Source organism: Haemaphysalis longicornis, unplaced genomic scaffold (genome assembly GCF_048455015.1).
Source record: "Haemaphysalis longicornis isolate Haplotype H1 unplaced genomic scaffold, Haemaphysalis longicornis Haplotype H1 scaffold_23, whole genome shotgun sequence".
In the NCBI taxonomy this organism is placed as follows: Eukaryota; Metazoa; Arthropoda; class Arachnida; order Ixodida; family Ixodidae; genus Haemaphysalis; species Haemaphysalis longicornis.
In genome coordinates, this window is record NW_027526306.1 from 4753738 (window position 1) to 4772504 (window position 18767).

The following is an 18767-nucleotide window of genomic DNA, read 5'->3' on the forward strand; positions in this document are numbered from 1 at the left end:
AATAAAATTACACCATCTTCCCGTAGGGGAACCCTGAGTAGTATGCAAAACAGCCATTGGCTATACGCAATTTCCCATTTCGTAGTTCCGGTAAGTGTGGTGGTTACCAGAGAAACCAAACTAAATATAACGGTAGGTACGTACTTCAACATAACGGAAACGAAGAACTGAAAACTAATGGGCACTTGAATCGATCCTATGGCTGCTTTGCATACTACTCAGGGTTCCCCTACGGGAAGATGGTGCAGTTTTTCTTGTCGATGTTGTCGTCTCTGTGGTAGAATCGGTAGCCTCCGTTAGCGTTGGTGAGGTAAAGGTTCTTGACGTTGGTGCACCGGCTGAGAGCAACGTACACGCCCGCCTCTTCGCAGCTTTGTGGTTCACCTTCTTCTTCTTCAGCGGTTCCCCTACGGGACGATGATGACGGTGGTTGAACGTGAAGCTATCTCGTGATGGATTCTTTGGTTGGCCAATCCCTATGGGCCTCCTGCCACAATCATCATCAAAGGCGCTGCGGACGGGGCACGGACACGTGACATGCCCAGAGCAAGACATTCTTCGCATCTAAGCTTTGGTGAGGTAAAGGTTATTGACGTTGGTGCACCGGCTGAGAGCAACATACACGCCCTCCTCTTCGCACCTTTGTCTTCTTCTCCTTCTTCTTCAGCGGTTCTCATATGGAAAGATGACCACGGTGGTTGAACGCGAATCGATTTCGTCACGAATTTTTTGGTTGGCCAATCTCTAGGGGCATCCTGCCACAATCATCATCAGAGGCCTTGCAGATGGGGCATGGACAAGTGACATCCCCTCGAGCTAGAGATGCTCCGCATCTAAAAAAATGACTGCGCGCCATGACAGACATGTCACCGATCCAGCGATTCGGCATAATACCTTTTCTCTATCAGAAACACGGGCCAAAACCTACCCAAGAACAGGCGACATGGTAGGATCAAGTTCATTAGCGCAAAGTTCCAAATTATGAGACCAAAATATACACCGACTTCAGCATCTGCGACATTGCTACGAAGCAGCAATTGCAGTAGTTGACAACTTAGGCCGTCTGCGTATATGGCCCTTCAACTTATGAGAACCGGGAAAGGGAAGTTGGAGACATCGTATTTGCAATCCGACAAGCGGAATAATCGAACAGAAGCATAAACATCATTACACACTCTCAATGGACATCGTAGAATTCTCTGCGCGCACAATATAGCTAAACTCTTAGGTAAGATACTGGCTTCACCAATTCGCGAAAGTTAACGTCTCCCGGACACCCCAACACAAGGGCCTGGAAGAGAATGACACGCCGACTAAGAGGCACGCTAACCCACATACCGTGCTCCTTGCGACGACGACTACCGCACTCCCCAAAAAAATAATGTCAATAACCTCTCCCCATCTGACGCCTAGGAACACAATTGTTCCCCTTGCTTCAAGGGGTTCTCAATGCCGAAGGTTCTCAAACTCTGTGGAGTGTAAATTAACAAAAGTACCTACAAATTTAGGTGGGGGAAGATATTAGGAGGGAACACCACGCATAACATAAACTCTCCTGAAATCGGGGAAACATGCACCCTCTTCCACGCAACCTTCCGATGTGCAAGGCTATTCTCAAGGAAAACAACTGAAAACATTGAATATTCCACTCCTATCGAGACTTGGGACGCAGCTTTTACGAGCTCGCTGCCTGAAAATAAGCGCGAACGGATGACAGGGCAAGGGCAGGAGCTGCTGCATACGGCGCCCTATACTTAGGCCTTCACGCTTGAGCTGCCTACCACCGCTTCACCCCCTTTTCCTGAATTTCAACTATATCTTCTATAGCAGATATCTTCTCTCTCTCTTACTCTCTCTCTTCGCAAAAAGCAAAAAGCTTCAGCCGGACATACACATCAGATTACAAACACTTTGAGACAGTGACCTTGACACCTTCTCACACAAACTGACTGACATCCCGCAGCCGCAACCTTTGATGCTCACATCTCAAGCCACAAAAGCGCCGAGGGCATTTGTCTGCCTCAGGCCACGACGATTGAATATCCTCGCTGTTGGACTTTCCCTCTTCGCTGACCTTCAGCGCTCGTGAAGCATAAACCGCAGATACAGAAACTGAGTTCGAAAATGCTCGCTGGAGACGAAGTAACGCTATCGCGTCTGACATCTTGAGACCCAAACGTAGATGTAACCTGAACTTTTATTGAAGCGAACTTGTGCTCCGCTAAGAACGCAAAGAATACACTAACTCCGAAGCAGTGGCAACAATATAACATGCAAACGCGGGTTCGGCAAATCTAATGCCGCGGAGTTTGCCCGCCGAACATTTATATTTCCGCGTGATCATCTCGGAAATTGTTGATTTCCGAAAACAAAATGAAACAGAACATAAAGCATGGTTTCCGCAAGTACCCGCCGCCACCTCCCTCATATCAGCGGCATCCACGCCACGTTAAAATAAAGCAGCAGTCCACATTAAATAATAAACAGCTTCTCTCAACGTGAAAGCTGTCGGAACTGAAGAGGCTGGATTTGCTGTAGAGGCCCCGGCGCCATTCTCCGCTCTTTGACACCACCGCGTGCGCTGTTCTCTCGGTTTCCTTCTTACTCCTCCCTTGAGGAATGGCCCCATAGGACGCTCGGTGCCCTTCAATCTTTTCCGCCTTCACTGTGCTCGCTAGCCTTCTTCTGAGATAGCTCCCGTACTTTTCTTTATCTTAATTTATTTTGTGTTCTGCCTGCATCAGCAAGACGGGAGTTGTGTTCTTTTTGTGATTGCTTTAATCTCGCACGTCCTGTAGCATTCTGCGCTATTTTAAACCCATTGTTTTATTCTTCCACGTCAACGTTTCGTTGCATACTATAGTAAAACCCACGCAAGCAGTATTCCCAACAAAATAGACAGGACAAATTAGCTTGGGAGTGCCGGGTGAAAAACGTATGATCTGCCTCAAATTTGTTAGAGTTTCTTTGCGCTAACTAATGGGGGCTTGCATGACTAGTGCCATCGGCTCCAGGAGTTTCGAACGGTTCTTTATATGTAAACTACTTGTTCCAGTACCCTCTTAACCTCTTGCCGGAAGGGTTATTTGAGGGTGAAGCGGGTGTCTTTTCAAAGCATATGTTTGGGTGGATGAGGGCGCGTTACTGCGGTGGCTAGATGGCGTTACTGCGGGTTACGGCGACAAGCCGGCCCCAGAAAGCGATCTGCGCTGTACAGCCCGTCATCGGACGTAGTAAGGCCTGAGGCGAACCGCGTAAACGAGGACGGGCCGAGTGCGTCTTCGTGATGTGCGCGATTCACCGTTGTGGACAACCTTGCATATTATTCGGCCAACACGACGTTGAACTAGGTAGGGCTTAATATACCATAGTTGAAATTTTCACCGAGTCCGCGTCGTATAAATGGAGCCCAAACCCACAGAAGATCAAATGAGTGATACTAGGCGCCTCGATCGACCAAGCTGGCATGTTTTTTCTAGACGCTAAAGGTATCTGTGGATGTCGGTCGACGTTCGGGCCATCGTATACGTGCCGCAGCAAGCTGTCCAGAATCGCCGCTGGCTTTCGTCAGTAGACATGCTCGAATGGAGTCATCTTCGTAGTTTCTTGATTAGCACCAATATATCCTAACGTGACATAAAGGAGTACTTTGTCGTGTGTTTTATGTTCAACATCGGCGTACATTTACAGCACTACTGGAATTGTCTTTCTCAGGCTTTCAGTTAGTCTTGTCGTCTCGGGATGATCCACCCGTGTTCATCGGTGACCTCTGTTGCTGTAGTATAAGTCTCGTTGCATGAGCCCTGCAGTAAATGCCGTTCTTCAGTCCGTGATTAGGACTTCGTGGGATCGATGTAGCTGCTAACATGGTGGATTAACAGTTTTGCGAAATATTCAAGTGTCCCCTCGGAACATCGACAGTCTCTGCATAGGGTGTCATGTATTCGTTGGTTATAACATTCCACCTGTTGGCAGCTCGTGAGGGCACGAAACTGGCGTAGAACGTCTTTTCCGATCGGTTTAAGAGACCACGATGGCACGGTGATTAGCTGCGGAAGTCCGATGAACCTTTTCGGCATCATTTTCTGTCGCTTTGAGGTACCGCTGGTCCGACCGTAACCGGAAACGTCGGAGGAACACTCTAAGAAACAAGTTGACTCCAATCCACGCTGTGAAGGGAGTTTGAAAGCCAAGCTTTAAACGACACCCACAACAACTGACCATGCGACGTCACCAAAATTGCCACACGTGGCTCTAAAAAGAGCAAAACCAGAGATTCTACCAGCCGTTACCTGAAATTCGCGGGGGCGGCGTCCCGAACGCAGCAGCCTCGGCCACGGCCGGGCTAGAGCACCGGACGCCGCCGCCGCTGTAGCTCGGCCGTAAGTAGGCATAAAACAGAGACGAGCGTCTTTCCAAGGGTGAGACAGGGGAACGTAGTCACCTTAATGTTCTAGCTAGGGGCCTCACCACCGCGTGACACAAGCGCAGCCACCAACACCATTCGGCATGTGAGCTTAGCGATCCCCATTTATACCGATATTAACTAGTTTCTATACTAATTTTGATAATTGCGAGAAAGCCGAGTGAACTTTTATGATCAGTATATATCAGATCCAGTTGCTCCTTTCGCCTTTTGTAATACTTGTTAAAACACAAACGAACTGATGTTGACCATTCTAGAAGACGGAAACCCTTTTCCGGCAGAAGTGCGGAAACGGTAGCGCTTCTCTAGCTGCCAGGTGTATGTATGCGGCCTCTACATTTGTTTTACCGCCCATCAAACCAATCCTTAATGTGTCTTCGCTGTACGACCACTTAGTTCAGTGGGGTCCGGCTTACCCAGCAGGTGCTGTCGAACAGGTTAATCAAGCCGTGCGAAGGAAGCGCGCAATGATAGTGAAGCACGCCACAACAGCCCAAAAAAGAACAGTGTTAGAGCAGGCGACAAAGCCGTTTCCCAAAAGCGGCCGCCAGTGCGAGCAGGCAGCTGCTCGCGGGGAACGCTGGGTAAGAGCTCCCTACATCCACGTGATCTACACTGCTCCGGGAGTGAAAACCGCCCACCCCCTGCCCATCCTAGTTTGGAGTTTCCTTTCCCGCACGCCACGAAGGAATTGTTGGCTGGTAGAGGTAGAAAACTTTGCTTTAAAAAGAGGGTCACAAATTATTCTTGCCCACGACAACTCTTCTTCACGATTGGTGACTCTAGTAGACGACAATAGGTATCGCAGAAGAGAGTCGTGGGTCGAGCGACACCTTTACAACTCTGTTACGGGCTCATTTAGCTGCCACCTCTGTGCGACGCCACGAAGACACGAGGAGCTATAGAAACTAAATAAAACAATGCGGGTAATGCAGCAGACTCTTTGGCCGCCGTTCGGCCCGGCAGGGCGACGTTATGGGGCAGCTGGAGTTTTTTCTTTCCTGCGCGTCGCGTACGCCGATTAGATTGTTTAAAAGCGAAGCTGTTGAGGAAATCCTTCACGTAGGCTATATGCATTTAAAAATAGCAATAAATGCAGAGCGGACGTCAGCGCCTTGCTCGCGGTGACAACCCTGAATTTAAACATACGAAAATGTCGAGTGCTCGGGTGCGCGTGCCTCGCAGCAAGCACCCAGCGTCCCCAGCGCACGTTTGTCAAGCTACGCGTAGCCACTTTGGCCCCGCACGGGGCACCTTGAGTAATCTTGGTGACGGTACTGGCGACACCGCGGACCCCGAGCCCCCCAATATAAGCTGTGACCTACCGTGGTGGCGTGTTTTTAAGGTGAAGGGTAGAAACCTCTAACGGTGGCCGTCGGATCCTTGGTCAAGCTACGGCCGATGGGCTCCCTACCTGTCTACCAGGCAGGGAGCTCCGGGTCCTCTTTGACTACCAGGGTAAGGTCAAAGAAGAAAGCACCCCGGTCTCCCTGCTTTTTCCTATGCCATATGCATAATTCCAAACCCCCCCCAGACGTGATCGGCCCCCGAAAAGGGGCCGCACCGACGTTTCCTTTCCATCCCTTCCAACAATCCACATTCCGAAACCTGACAACTCTCCTCGATTCTTGGTTATTGAGGCAGTTGACAAAACACACCCTGTTTCTTCCATGTCCGTATTCTTGATCAATAAGTTCCTGGAAGGCATCCTCGGAAAATCGTTCGATGCTAAGAAACTCCGTAGCGGTGAAGTCCTAGTCAATGTCAAGACGCAGCAGCAAGCCACTAACCTCCTGTCACAAACCTGGATGGCAGATCTGGCCATCAGAGTCACTTCCCATTGTAGCCTCAATAGCTCTCAGGGTGTGATTTCGGAGACCGATTTGTTGAATGAGACCGAAGCTGATCTGTTAGAAGGCCTGAAAGATCATGATGTAACTGCAGTGAGGCGTATCACCATCAGAGGAGACAAGCAGGAAATGCCCACAAAGCGTATAATCTTGACTTTCAACCGCTCCACACTTCCTGACTACATTAAGGCAGGCTTCATCTCGTGCTCCGTCCGAGCGTACATCCCGAATCCGCGTCGTTGCTACAAGTGCCAGCGGTTCGGGCATGGTACTAACTCGTGCGGCAGCCAGCCAACCTGCGTTAAATGTGCCCAACACCATCTCACTGATGACTGTTCATCCAATCAATTGCTCTGTGCCAACTGCCAAGGACCTCTCGCTGCATATTCGCGAACCTGCGAGCGGTTCAAGCTTGAGAAAAAAATAATAAACATCGAGGTCATGGAAAACATCACCTTCCCATATGTGCGAAAGAGGTTCGCCTCTTTCCTCCTGGGGAGGTACGCCGACGCAGCTCGCCGGGGGGCGGAGCGGCGTCTGGTTTCGGCGGGGACTCAGTACCGGGAGTCGGACTTGGTCCCGCCCCCGCACCCCCCTCGGTTGCCTCTGGCAGCCCAACCCGCCTCCGCACCGCTCGCTGAGCCAGCAACGGTTGTGGTGGCAACCTCTTCCGTCGGGATAGGTGCCGCTCACGTCCATGCCTCCTCATCCTCCAGTGCGTTGGAGGGTGCCATGGACACCACGGGCTCCGCACCGGCTTCCACCGCCACCGCACCGCCCGTGCCACTTCTGGTGCCTCCGATACCTGCGGCGGTGGCGAGTCAAACGAAAGGCCCTCGAAGGGGGGCCAAGTCCGGGGGGCCCGGTTCGACGGGTACACCCAGGACATCGGTCGACGAGATGGACGTCGTGCCATTCTTGCCTGCAACGCAGCGCAAGGATCGGCCTCCGACGTCCAAGCCTACACAGAGGCCCAGAAAGCCCAATCCAAGAGTCACAGCCCCGAAAAACGACACATAAACATACACACTCCAGTAGCTCTCACACTAAATAATGGGAAGAGAAAACATAGTTCAATGGAACCGCAGAGGCCTTGTGAATAACCTTGACGACGTGCATGAGATTCTGCATGCCAATCAGCCAAGTTTAATGTGTGTCCAGGAAACACATCAGAGTTTCAAGCACACAAATTTCTTGAATAGTTACCTGGTAAACAGAAAGGACAGGGTTGGCTGCACACACTCTTCTGGCGGTGTGGCCATAATCGCCCGCAAATCCTTAGCATGCCACCGTGTCACCTTGAACACCGTCCTTGACGCTGTAGCAATACGCTTAATAATATTTAATAGGTTGATAACGCTATGCTCCATATACATTCCTCCTGACTTTTGAGCCCTGACTTCGCGCGCTGGTTGACCAGCTGCCCGAACCATACATTCTAACAGGCGACCTTAATGCTCACAATTCTCTTTGGGGCTCTTCTTGTACGAATGCCCGGAGTCGCCTGATAGAGAGGTTTCTTACATCCTCTGGAGCATGCCTTTTCAACAATAAACAGCCTACATATTGCCGCGAACCATACATTGGGTTTGTTGTTTTGTGTTTTGCTTTTACCGCCCGGCTGCGCCGGTCTGTGTTATCTCTGCGCCAAGGGAAGCGCGTGTTCCATTCTTTCTTTCTGTGCCGCATGTGTTATCTGTTGTGATAGGGAGAGCATTCCGATCTAACGTGAACAGCCCAGAATAATCTTCTTGGATCTACTATGTTCTCGATGCGAATCGACGTTTCGAGAACCACGCGCGCCAAAAGATAAAAAGCCTGCAGTGCGGACGCCGGGGCATTCGATTCGACGTCACTCGCCTGTGCAAGTCACTTTGTTGACCGCTGCTTCGCCGCCTCTGTATTCTTTTGAGTTGTTAGGGGAGCACAAGTTCGCTCCAATAAACGTGTTTCTCATTCAACACCACTGCATCGTCCTTGTATTCGTGACATCTGGTGGAGGTGCGGGGTACGCACCCTTCATGCCCACTACAACCTCGAAAAGCCGCCAAGCCAGTCCAACAAGAGCCAGCCCCCGCCTGCAAGATTTACCGCCCGAGTTCGGTCTTCTGCCAGAAGGGCCCAAGAGAAGGAACGCTGCAACCAACACCATGGTGCAAGAAACAACGTCGCCAATCATCCTGCAGCAGCCCCGAGAACCGCCATCGTTCCGGGGAGCCCCCGCTGAAGACCCCGAAGAATGGTTGGAGAAGTTGGAGCGCGTCCGCATCTTCAACAGGTGGGACGATGAAGAAACGTTCCGGCATGTCTTCTTTTACTTAGAAGATGCTGCTCGAACTTGGTTCGAGAACCATGAGAGCTCTTTGACCGACTGGACTCAATTCAAGAGGGAGTTTCTTAAGACCTTCACTACCGTGGTGAGAAAAGAGCGAGCTGCGCTTTTGCTTGAAACTAGAACGCAGCACCCCAACGAAGGAGTCGTGATTTTCGTTGAGGAGATGAAGCGACTTTTTCGTCGTGCGGACCCTGAAATGACCGAGGAAAAGAAGCTCAGGTTTCTAATGCGAGGAGTGAAGCAAGAGCTTTTTGCTTGTCTAGTCCGTAACCCTCCGAAGACAGTGGCCGAATTCGCGTCTGAGGCGGCCGCGATGGAGAAGACGCTAGAAATTCGAACCAGGCAGTACGACCGCCCCGTCAACGCGCTGTTCTCGGAGACCATCGGTGCTGCAAATGGAAGCTCCGATACATTGCGAGAGACCATCCGAGCAGTGGTCAGGGAGGAGCTTCGGAAGCTTTTTCCAACGACGCCGCAACCTCAAGTGGCTTCCCTGACCGACGTAATCCGAGAAGAAGTCCAAAACGCACTGGGAACTTCTACGCCGTCGGAAGCACCCCGCGAACCACAAGCCATGACCTACTCCTCGGCTGTTCGTCAACCCCGCCCTGCTCCAACCCGTCGTCAAGAGGCTGAGCCATACCGCCGTCCAACGCCGCCCGCCCGACGCCCTGTAGACCAATACCAGACGCCAAGGAAGACCGACGTGTGGCGAACGCCCGATAATCGCCCGCTGTGCTACCACTGCGGAGAGGCCGACCACATCTACCGTCGCTGTCCCTACAAGAGGCTCGGTTTGCGAGGGTTCTCCGTCGACGCCCCACGCCCCCGATACGGCCCGCGCCCTGCTGAGATCGAAGAATACCTCTCCAACACCAACCGAGGACCAGCCCGCTTCAACCGTTCACCGTCGCCCTACCCGTCTCAGTCACCAAACCGCCGCAGCACTGATGACTTCTCACGTGGAAGGTCCCCCAGCCCACGCGGGGGAAACTAAAAGCAGCAACTTCGGGAGGTAAAGTTGCACAACGGCGGAAAAATGAAAACCCTCCAACGACGCAGCGACTAGCTGAAGACCATCATTCACGACATGCCCTCATCCCGACGACCCGACCTAGCCCTAACGAGACTCCTGAACACGACGACAGCTACACGGCGCGACGCGTACCCGACCTGACCAAGACGTCCGTTGAGAAGACGACGACAACGACGATGCACAGTGCCCGACCATCAACACGTACAAGCAGAGATACGACGCCCCGACGAACCCGCAACTCGAGGACGACTGCATCTGACGTCAAGGTGTCCATCGACGGCTTTGACGTAGTCGCCCTCGTAGACACGGGAGCTGACTATTCGGTAATGAGCGGACCATTTGCGTCTAAACTGAAGAAAGTTATGACCAGATGGGACGGTCCGCACATACGTACAGCAGGAGGCCACCTCGTGACGCCAAGTGGAACGTGCACATCGCGCGTCACCATAGACGGCACAACGTACCCTGCGGCGTTCGTCGTTCTGCCTAACTGCTCCCGCGACGTGATTCTCGGAATTGACTTTTTGACGGACAACGGCGCAATAATTGATCTGCAGACCAAGTCGATAACATTTGCCTCCAATCACTCCACGACGCCGCAGCCGAACCCCGATCACCGTGCTGCTGTCAGGATCGCCGACGATCACATCACCCTGCCACCCCGCGCAAGCTTGATGATCGCCGTCTACTGTGAGGATGCTGCTTCTGACATCGACGCTATCGTAGAGAGTGATCGAAGGTTGCTTCTCGACCGCGGTGTCTCCGTCGCAAGAGGCATTGCGCACTTTAAGCAACGCCAATCTCACGTTTTGGTCACTAATTTCACCGAAGAGTACCAGCATTTAAACAAGGGAGCTGCAATTGCGTTCCTCGAAGAAACGCAAGAAGCAAGTGATGTGACCGCAGTCGCCGACTTTGAACGCACACCCGTAGAAACATTCAAGCTCCCGCAGCCATTCGACGTGAATCCGGCGCTACCGCAAGAACAACGGAAAAAATTATTGGCTTTGCTGCGTCGCTATAGCGAATGTTTTTCGTCGAGCGCAAAACTACGTCAGACCCCTCTAGCGAAGCACCGAATAATAACCGAAGATGGAGCCCGACCTACCCGACAGTCACCGTACCGCGTCTCTTCACACGAACGGGAAGCCATCCGGACTCAAGTCGACGACATGCTGAGCGATGACATTATACAGCCATCGAAAAGCCCCTGGGCTGCGCCCGTCGTACTCGTAAAGAAAAAAGACGGCACATTAAGGTTTTGCGTTGACTACCGGCGACTGAACAAAATCACGAAAAAGGACGTGTACCCCCTCCCCCGAATCGACGACGCCCTCGACCACCTCTGCCACGCGAAGTACTTCTCATCGATGGACCTGAAGACCGGCTACTGGCAAATTGAAGTGGACGAGAGAGACCGAGAGAAGACTGCATTTATAACCCCAGACGGCCTATACGAGTTCAAGGTGATGCCGTTTGGGCTGTGCACAGCACCAGCGACGTTTCAAAGAGTCATGGACACTGTGCTAGCTGGCCTTAAGTGGCACACCTGCCTCGTATACCTCGACGACGTAGTGGTATTCGCCCGGACTTTCGACGAACACCTTGCAAGGTTGGAGTCTGTACTCGAGGCCATTCGTACGTCGGGGTTGACGCTGAAGCCTGAAAAGTGCCGTTTCGCATACGGGGAACTCAAGTTCTTGGGCCACGTCGTCAACGCCGCGGGAGTCCTACCTGACCCGGCAAAAACTTCAGCTATCGCGAACTTCCCTAGGCCGAAAGACAAGAAGGGCGTGCGGAGATTTCTCGGGCTGTGCGCATACTACCGGCGCTTCGTCACAAACTTCGCACGCATTGCAGAGCCACTCACGCGCTTGACGAAAGATAGCACCCCTTTCAGCTGGGAAAACGACCAAGAAAAAGCATTCGGCGAGCTGCAAAAACGCCTGCAAAGTCCGCCCGTGCTCGCTCATTTCGACGGAAATGCCGAAACGGAAATGCATACGGACGCCAGTGATATAGGCTTGGGTGCCGTCCTTGTCCAAAAGCAAAGCGGCTGCGAAAGGGTAATCGCCTATGCTAGCCGTGGTCTGTCGAAGGAGGAGAAAAACTATTCTGCCTCTGAGAAAGAGTGCCTGGCTATTATATGGGCGATTTCAAAATTTCGCCCATACGTGTATGGAAGGCCATTCAAAGTTGTAACAGACCTCCATGCGCTGTGTTGGCTCGCCAATTTGAAGGACCCCTCTGGCCGTCTTGGGCGGTGGAGCTTGCGCCTGCAGGAGTTCGACGTTACAGTCGTTTATAAATCCGGCAGGAAACACTCCGACGCCGACTGCCTGTCCCGCGCCCCCGTCGACCCACCACCACAAGACTCTGATGAAGACAGCGCGTTCTTCGGGATCGTGACGGAGAGCGACCTAGCCGCCCAGCAGCGTGCCGACCCCGACTTACGCGTCATAATCGAGTACCTCGAGGGATGCGACGTTGCCGTTCCTAGGACCTTCAAACGCAGCTTACCAGCATTCAGCCTGAGAAACTCCGTCCTTGTGAAGAAGAATTTCAGCCCCGGAACAAGAGCGAATTACCTTCTCGTCATCCCCGCGGACCTTCGTGACGAAATTTTGGAAGCGTGCCACGACGACCCGTCTTCCGGACATCTGGGCACAGCCCGCACTATCGGAAAAATCAAGGCGAGGTACTACTGGCCCGGCCTTACCTCTGACGTCACCCACTACGTCCGGAGCTGCCGTGACTGCCAGCGACGAAAAACGCCGCCGACAAGACCCGCCGGACTTCTGCAACCGATCGCCGTCCCATCGAGACCATTTCAACAGATTGGAATGGACCTTTTAGGCCCGTTCCCTACGTCACGATCACAGAACAAGTGGATTGTCGTAGCGACAGACTACATGACGCGCTACGCAGAGACCGCCGCTCTTCCGAGGGGGACTGCACAAGAAGTGGCGAAGTTCTTTATAAGCCAGGTTGTGCTGCGACATGGAGCCCCGGAAGTCCTAATCACAGACCGCGGAACGGCATTTACTGCGGAGCTGATGCAAGGAGTATTACGCTACAGCAACACGGATCACCGAAGAACGACGGCGTACCACCCCCAAACGAACGGACTAACAGAACGTCTGAACAAGACAATCGCAGATATGCTGTCAATGTACGTTGACGTTGAACATAAGACTTGGGACGAAGTGCTCCCGTATGTCACGTTTGCGTACAACACGGCTATCCAGGAGACGACACAGCTGACGCCGTTCGAGCTTGTCTACGGTAGAAGGCCGACTACGATGCTCGACGCCATGCTTCCGCACGTAGAAGACGACGACCTCAACGCCGACGTCCACGGATATCTTCAACGTGCGGAGGAGGCCCGCCAGCTCGCTCGAGTTCGTATAACGGACCAGCAGCTGGTGGATGCGGGCCGCTACAACCTCCGACGCCGAGACGCCGAGTACCAACCAGGGGATCGTGTGTGGGTTTGGACTCCCATCCGACGACGCGGACTCAGTGAGAAGCTCCTGCGAAGGTATTTCGGACCCTACCAGATTCTACGACGTGTTGGCCAACTTACCTACGAAGTGATCCCCGATGGTGACTCCGGCACATCACGACGACGCACGCGGCCTGAAGTCGTCCACGTGGTTCGCTTAAAACCTTTCTACGGACGATGACGAACTTTTATTTTCATTTGTTCGGACTGTCGCTTATGTTAGCATCGGGTCGATGCACTCTTAGAGGGGGGGGTAATGCCGCGAACCATACATTGGGTTTGTTGTTTTGTGTTTTGCTTTTACCGCCCGGCTGCGCCGGTCTGTGTTATCTCTGCGCCAAGGGAAGCGCGTGTTCCATTCTTTCTTTCTGTGCCGCATGTGTTATCTGTTGTGATAGGGAGAGCATTCCGATCTAACGTGAACAGCCCAGAATAATCTTCTTGGATCTACTATGTTCTCGATGCGAATCGACGTTTCGAGAACCACGCGCGCCAAAAGATAAAAAGCCTGCAGTGCGGACGCCGGGGCATTCGATTCGACGTCACTCGCCTGTGCAAGTCACTTTGTTGACCGCTGCTTCGCCGCCTCTGTATTCTTTTGAGTTGTTAGGGGAGCACAAGTTCGCTCCAATAAACGTGTTTCTCATTCAACACCACTGCATCGTCCTTGTATTCGTGACAATATCATAACATAGGACACAACACATACTCATCTCTTGACTTGGCTATTGGATCCGCAGTTCTCTTTCCTCTTCTCGAGTGGGGTGTGGGAACTGACCCATATGACAGTGACCACTTCCCCACCTCACTTACATATAAAGGTAAAGGCCCAAGCAGTTCATCTTCCCATATTAGGTTCAATGAAGCACGAGCTAACTGGAATACTTTTACAGAGACATCCAAACTACACCACACATCCATAGGACACCTGCACGTCGAAGACGCTACCAATCTCCTCACGGCGCACATCCTCGACGACGGCGAAAAGTCCATTCCCCACGCCTCTGGTGCCCCGCGCAACCAGCGGAGGCCGTGGTGGAATGAGGGCTGTAGGCGGGCGCGAGAGGCCCAGAACAAGGCGTGGGGTATCCTTCGTCGGTACCCCACGTCGGGTAAAGTCATTTTGTTCAAACGGGCCAAGGCGTTAGGAAAACGTACACGCCGTGAGGCAAAACGAGAGAGTTGGCGTTCCTTTATAACATAAATACACTCCTACAACGACACACGGAAAGTATGGACGAGAATACGCAAACTCAAAGGACAACAAGCACACAGCCTGCCTCTGGTCAGCACAACAGGGGACACACTCGAAGAACAGGGTGACACACTCGCACAACACTTCCAACACGTTTCTAGTTCAGCACACTACACAAACACTTTCATGAAACACAAACCAACGGCCGAAAAGAAACCTATGCTAGATAACAATAGGTCAACATCTTCTTATAACTCAGCGTTTTCACTGCATGAGCTGAGGGCTGCTTTGAGCACGTGTAAACCCTCAGCTCCAGGCCCAGACAACATCACATACACAATGATACAACACCTGCACGCAGACACTCTTCTAACACTCTTACACCTATATAACAAGATATGGCTTTCGGGGCACATTCCGCACTCTTGGAGGGAGGCCATTGTAGTGGCTTTCTGGAAGGAGGGAAAGCCTGTCGTCCCCCTCAAGTTACCATCCAATAGCCCTGACGAGCTGCCTGTGCAAGCTTCTCGAGAAGATAATCAATCGCAGGCTTGTGTACTTCCTCAAGTACAATGGTCTTCTCGAGAGCTGCCAGGCAGGCTTCAGGGCGGGGCGATCGACGAACGATCAACTCGTAGCTCTTGAATCATATATAAAGGATGCCTTCGTGCATAAGCAGTATTGCGTAACTGTCTTTTTCGACCTCGGGAAGGCCTACGACACCGCTTGGCGTTATGGGATCCTTAGTGACCTCAGGTCATTCGAGGTTTCGGGTAATACGTTGAAAACCCTTGTTAGTTAATTGTCAGAGAGGACGTTCAGAGTAAGAGTTGGTTGTGCACTTTCAAAGATTCACGTCCAAGAAAATGGCGTGCCGCAAGGTGCCGTGCTGAGTTGCACTCTCTTCATAGTAAAGATGAACTCTCTTGGAAAGGCACTGCCACCAACAATCTCTTATTTCATGTATGTAGACGACGTGCAAATATCTTTTAAATAATGTAATATGTCAATATGCGAACGTCAAGTCCAGCTTGGTGTCAAGAATCTTGCCGGCTGGGCAGACAAGAATGGGTTTAAATTGAATCCTGCAAAAAACTCCTGCGTTGTGTTCTCCAGGAAGCGCGGGGCCCATCCGTACCCAGACATTACTCTTAATTGCGTTTCGCTTCCTGTGAACAAGGAGCACAAGTCCTTAGGTGTTGTGTTTGACCAGAAACTCACATTCATTCCACACATCAAGGAACTTAAACATAAATGTCTTAAAATAATGAATATACTTAAGGTTCTCTCCCATCAATCGTATGGTTCCGACAAAGAACTCCTACTACGGCTCTATACTGCTTTGGTTGGGTCTCGTTTAGACTGTGGCAGTGTGGTATACGGGTCGGCGTCTAAAACACCATTGCGAATGCTCGACCCAGTGCTACACTTGGGGATACGGCTTGCGTCGGGTGCTTTTCGCACTAGCCCTGTTAAGAGTATGTATGCCGAGTGTAATAAGTGGAGCCTTGAGAACCAACGGATGTACATGGACTTACTTTATGCTTTTAAAATTGCATCGCTGAATAGCCATCCTTTTTATCCTGTCTTTAACGACACATCCACATCTGTGCCTTTGTAAATCGCCCATCCGTTCCTCTGCCCCTTTCACTTAGAGTGAGAGAGCGAGCCTCGGATCTGAGCGCTTCGTTTTTAGATGTGTACAGATCATCCTTTTCAGACATTTTACCTCCTTGGAAAGTTCGTCCTGTGTCCTCCGACCTTTCTTTTATGACACTAGAAATAAATAGGGTACCGCGAGCTGCAATACTCCAGCACTTTCTGTCTCTGCAGTTTAAATACCCACTTGCAGAATGTTACAGTGACGCGTCTAAAACCTCCAGTATGGTGTCCTGCGCTGCTCATGGTCCGAATTTGAGTGCAGCCAGAAGCATGAGCGTCCACACAACAATTTTTTCAGCAGAAGCATATGGAATTTCATTGATTGTACGACACATACTTGAAAATCAAATTCCGAAGTCTATCATCTACACAGATTCCTTGAGTGTTGTTCGCGCACTGTCATCGCATACACCACCCGAAAATCACATAGTTAGTCTTGTATTTAACACTATCATGTCTGTGTATGCGCAGAAGCATCAGCTGCTCCTCTGCTGGGTCCCAGGACACGTTGGGATCGCTCGGAATGAGTTGGCAGACGAGAGGGCCGCTGCTGTTGCACTCAGGAACACTGTAGACATAACAACCGTACCATATACAGACCTCAAGCCACACATAAGACAACATTTGCGTAGAACATGGCAAACACACTGAAGGGAACAGACAGATAACAAGTTACACGTTGTAAAACCACGCTTGGGACCATACACCACTGACACACGCAACAGACACACAGAAGTCTCCTTGGGTAGGCTGCGGATAGGGCACACCCATGCAACGCACTCGTATCTGCTGAGGGGTCTTCTAGACCCCAGTGCAGCAGATGTGGAGAGGCCCTATCCGTAGTGCACATACTAATCACATGCAAGGCACTTCACGCAACACGACACAAACACTTCAGAGAACTCTACAGATAACATATCCCACTATATCCATCGCTGTTTCTAGGTGACGATGCCATGGTTTCCGTGAAACGTCTGTTTGAGAATTTGTCAGAAGTCAAGTTTTTAAACCTCATTTCCTACCACGCATAATCAAATCTGGCCCTATACACCAGCCATCACCATTATCTTTAATAGATTTTACTATGTTCGGTTTACACGTTTTTTTACCTACCTTTTTTGTGGTAACCACTTCGCTTCATTAAATAACCTTTTCTCTGGCGCTCTTTGCCCTTAGTCGGCCTTGCGCCATAAAAACGCAACCATCATCATCATCATCATCGTAACCACTTTAGAAGATTGGTCGAGTTTAAGGCGACCACCAAGCAGTTAAAAAAACCTTGAAAATAGCCAGCGCTTCTGCATGCCTGCCTCACGGCGACCCCACGGCGTCGCCGACGCACGTTTGTCAAGCCAAGTATACCAACTTAGTGAGATTTGTCAAGATTATCAAAAAACAAAACATCAGCATTCGCCATATTTCTGGAACCACTTTTTGGGAACGAGTACGCATGCAACCACCTACACCCCTCCAAGGTGATGTCCCATGATTACTAGTACCCAAACAATTAAGGAACCTCACACTTATAACACGAATGACGAAGTACAGGTCGTTGCGGCTGCGAATAGGAAGCAAATCGGTTGCCATCGTGGATCTAAACTATCTTGATGACCGTGGAGGCTGAGTAAGCTTCGCTGCTTTTTAGTCTTACGTGTTAAATTAAGTTCTCTTCATTTTTTCTTGCGGCGGGGACATAGATGTCTTCATTTTTTCTGGCGGCGGAAAGCCACAAAGAAAGATGGAGGACCCTTCGTTTGCTCTACAGTTCTGGTGTGCTGTTTTTGCATAACTACGCACTGTAAATGGCTCGCTTCGGGATATTTTGCAGTCACGGCAGTTCGTTGCTGCTACTTACCGCCTACTTCAAGAAAATTTGGAAGCCTGGCGCCCTAACCGAGGATTGGAAAACAGCGGAGGTGCGCTTCGTACCAAAACCAGGCAAACGACCAGACATTGAAAACTGGAGACCTATCTCTCTTCGTATGTGGGAAACCTCCTAGAGCATGTGGTTCTCAACAGACTGCTACCGTATCTGGAAGGCTCGGGTAAAATCCCGCCAACGATGGTGGGATTCCGTCCGCAACCGTCAGCGCAGGAAATCTTACTTCAGCTTAATGAGCAAGTGACCGCCCCTGCGACTCGTGCCTCCCCAACTGCCATCATCGCATTTGACCTCAAAGGGGCATTTGATAACGTCAAGCACACAGCAATTATCTACAGGTTGAACAAACTGGTATCTCGAGCCAGTGTATACAACTACATCAGAGATTTTCTCTCTGGAAGGAAAGCTGTGTTAAAAGTCGGGGAAAAAGCTATGGAACCCTTCTTATTGGGTGGGCGGGGAACACCACAAGGGGCTGTATTGTCTCCTATCTTTTTCAATATTGCCCTGCAAGGCCTGCTGCCACTTGTCGACAACATCCCGGGGATCCACCATGGCCTGTACGCAGACGACATAACCATCTGGTCGTCCACAGGGTTGATCTGAGAGTGAGAGAACCCCCTACAAGAGGGAGCGGATGTGGTGGCTGCCTATGCCAAGTCATGTGGTCTCATGTGCGCCCCCAGAAGACTCAGCTATTCCTCGTTTTACCGCGTATAACACACCTTCCAGGTTCGCCGACTATCAGGCTACGCCTCGAGGGCCATATCATTGCGCCATCTCCAAGCGTGAAGGTCGTGAGCATCAATAAGTAAAGCTGTAGACTGGGCTTGTTGGTAATTCATAGCGAACAAATGTAGCGCAGCAGAAACAAAC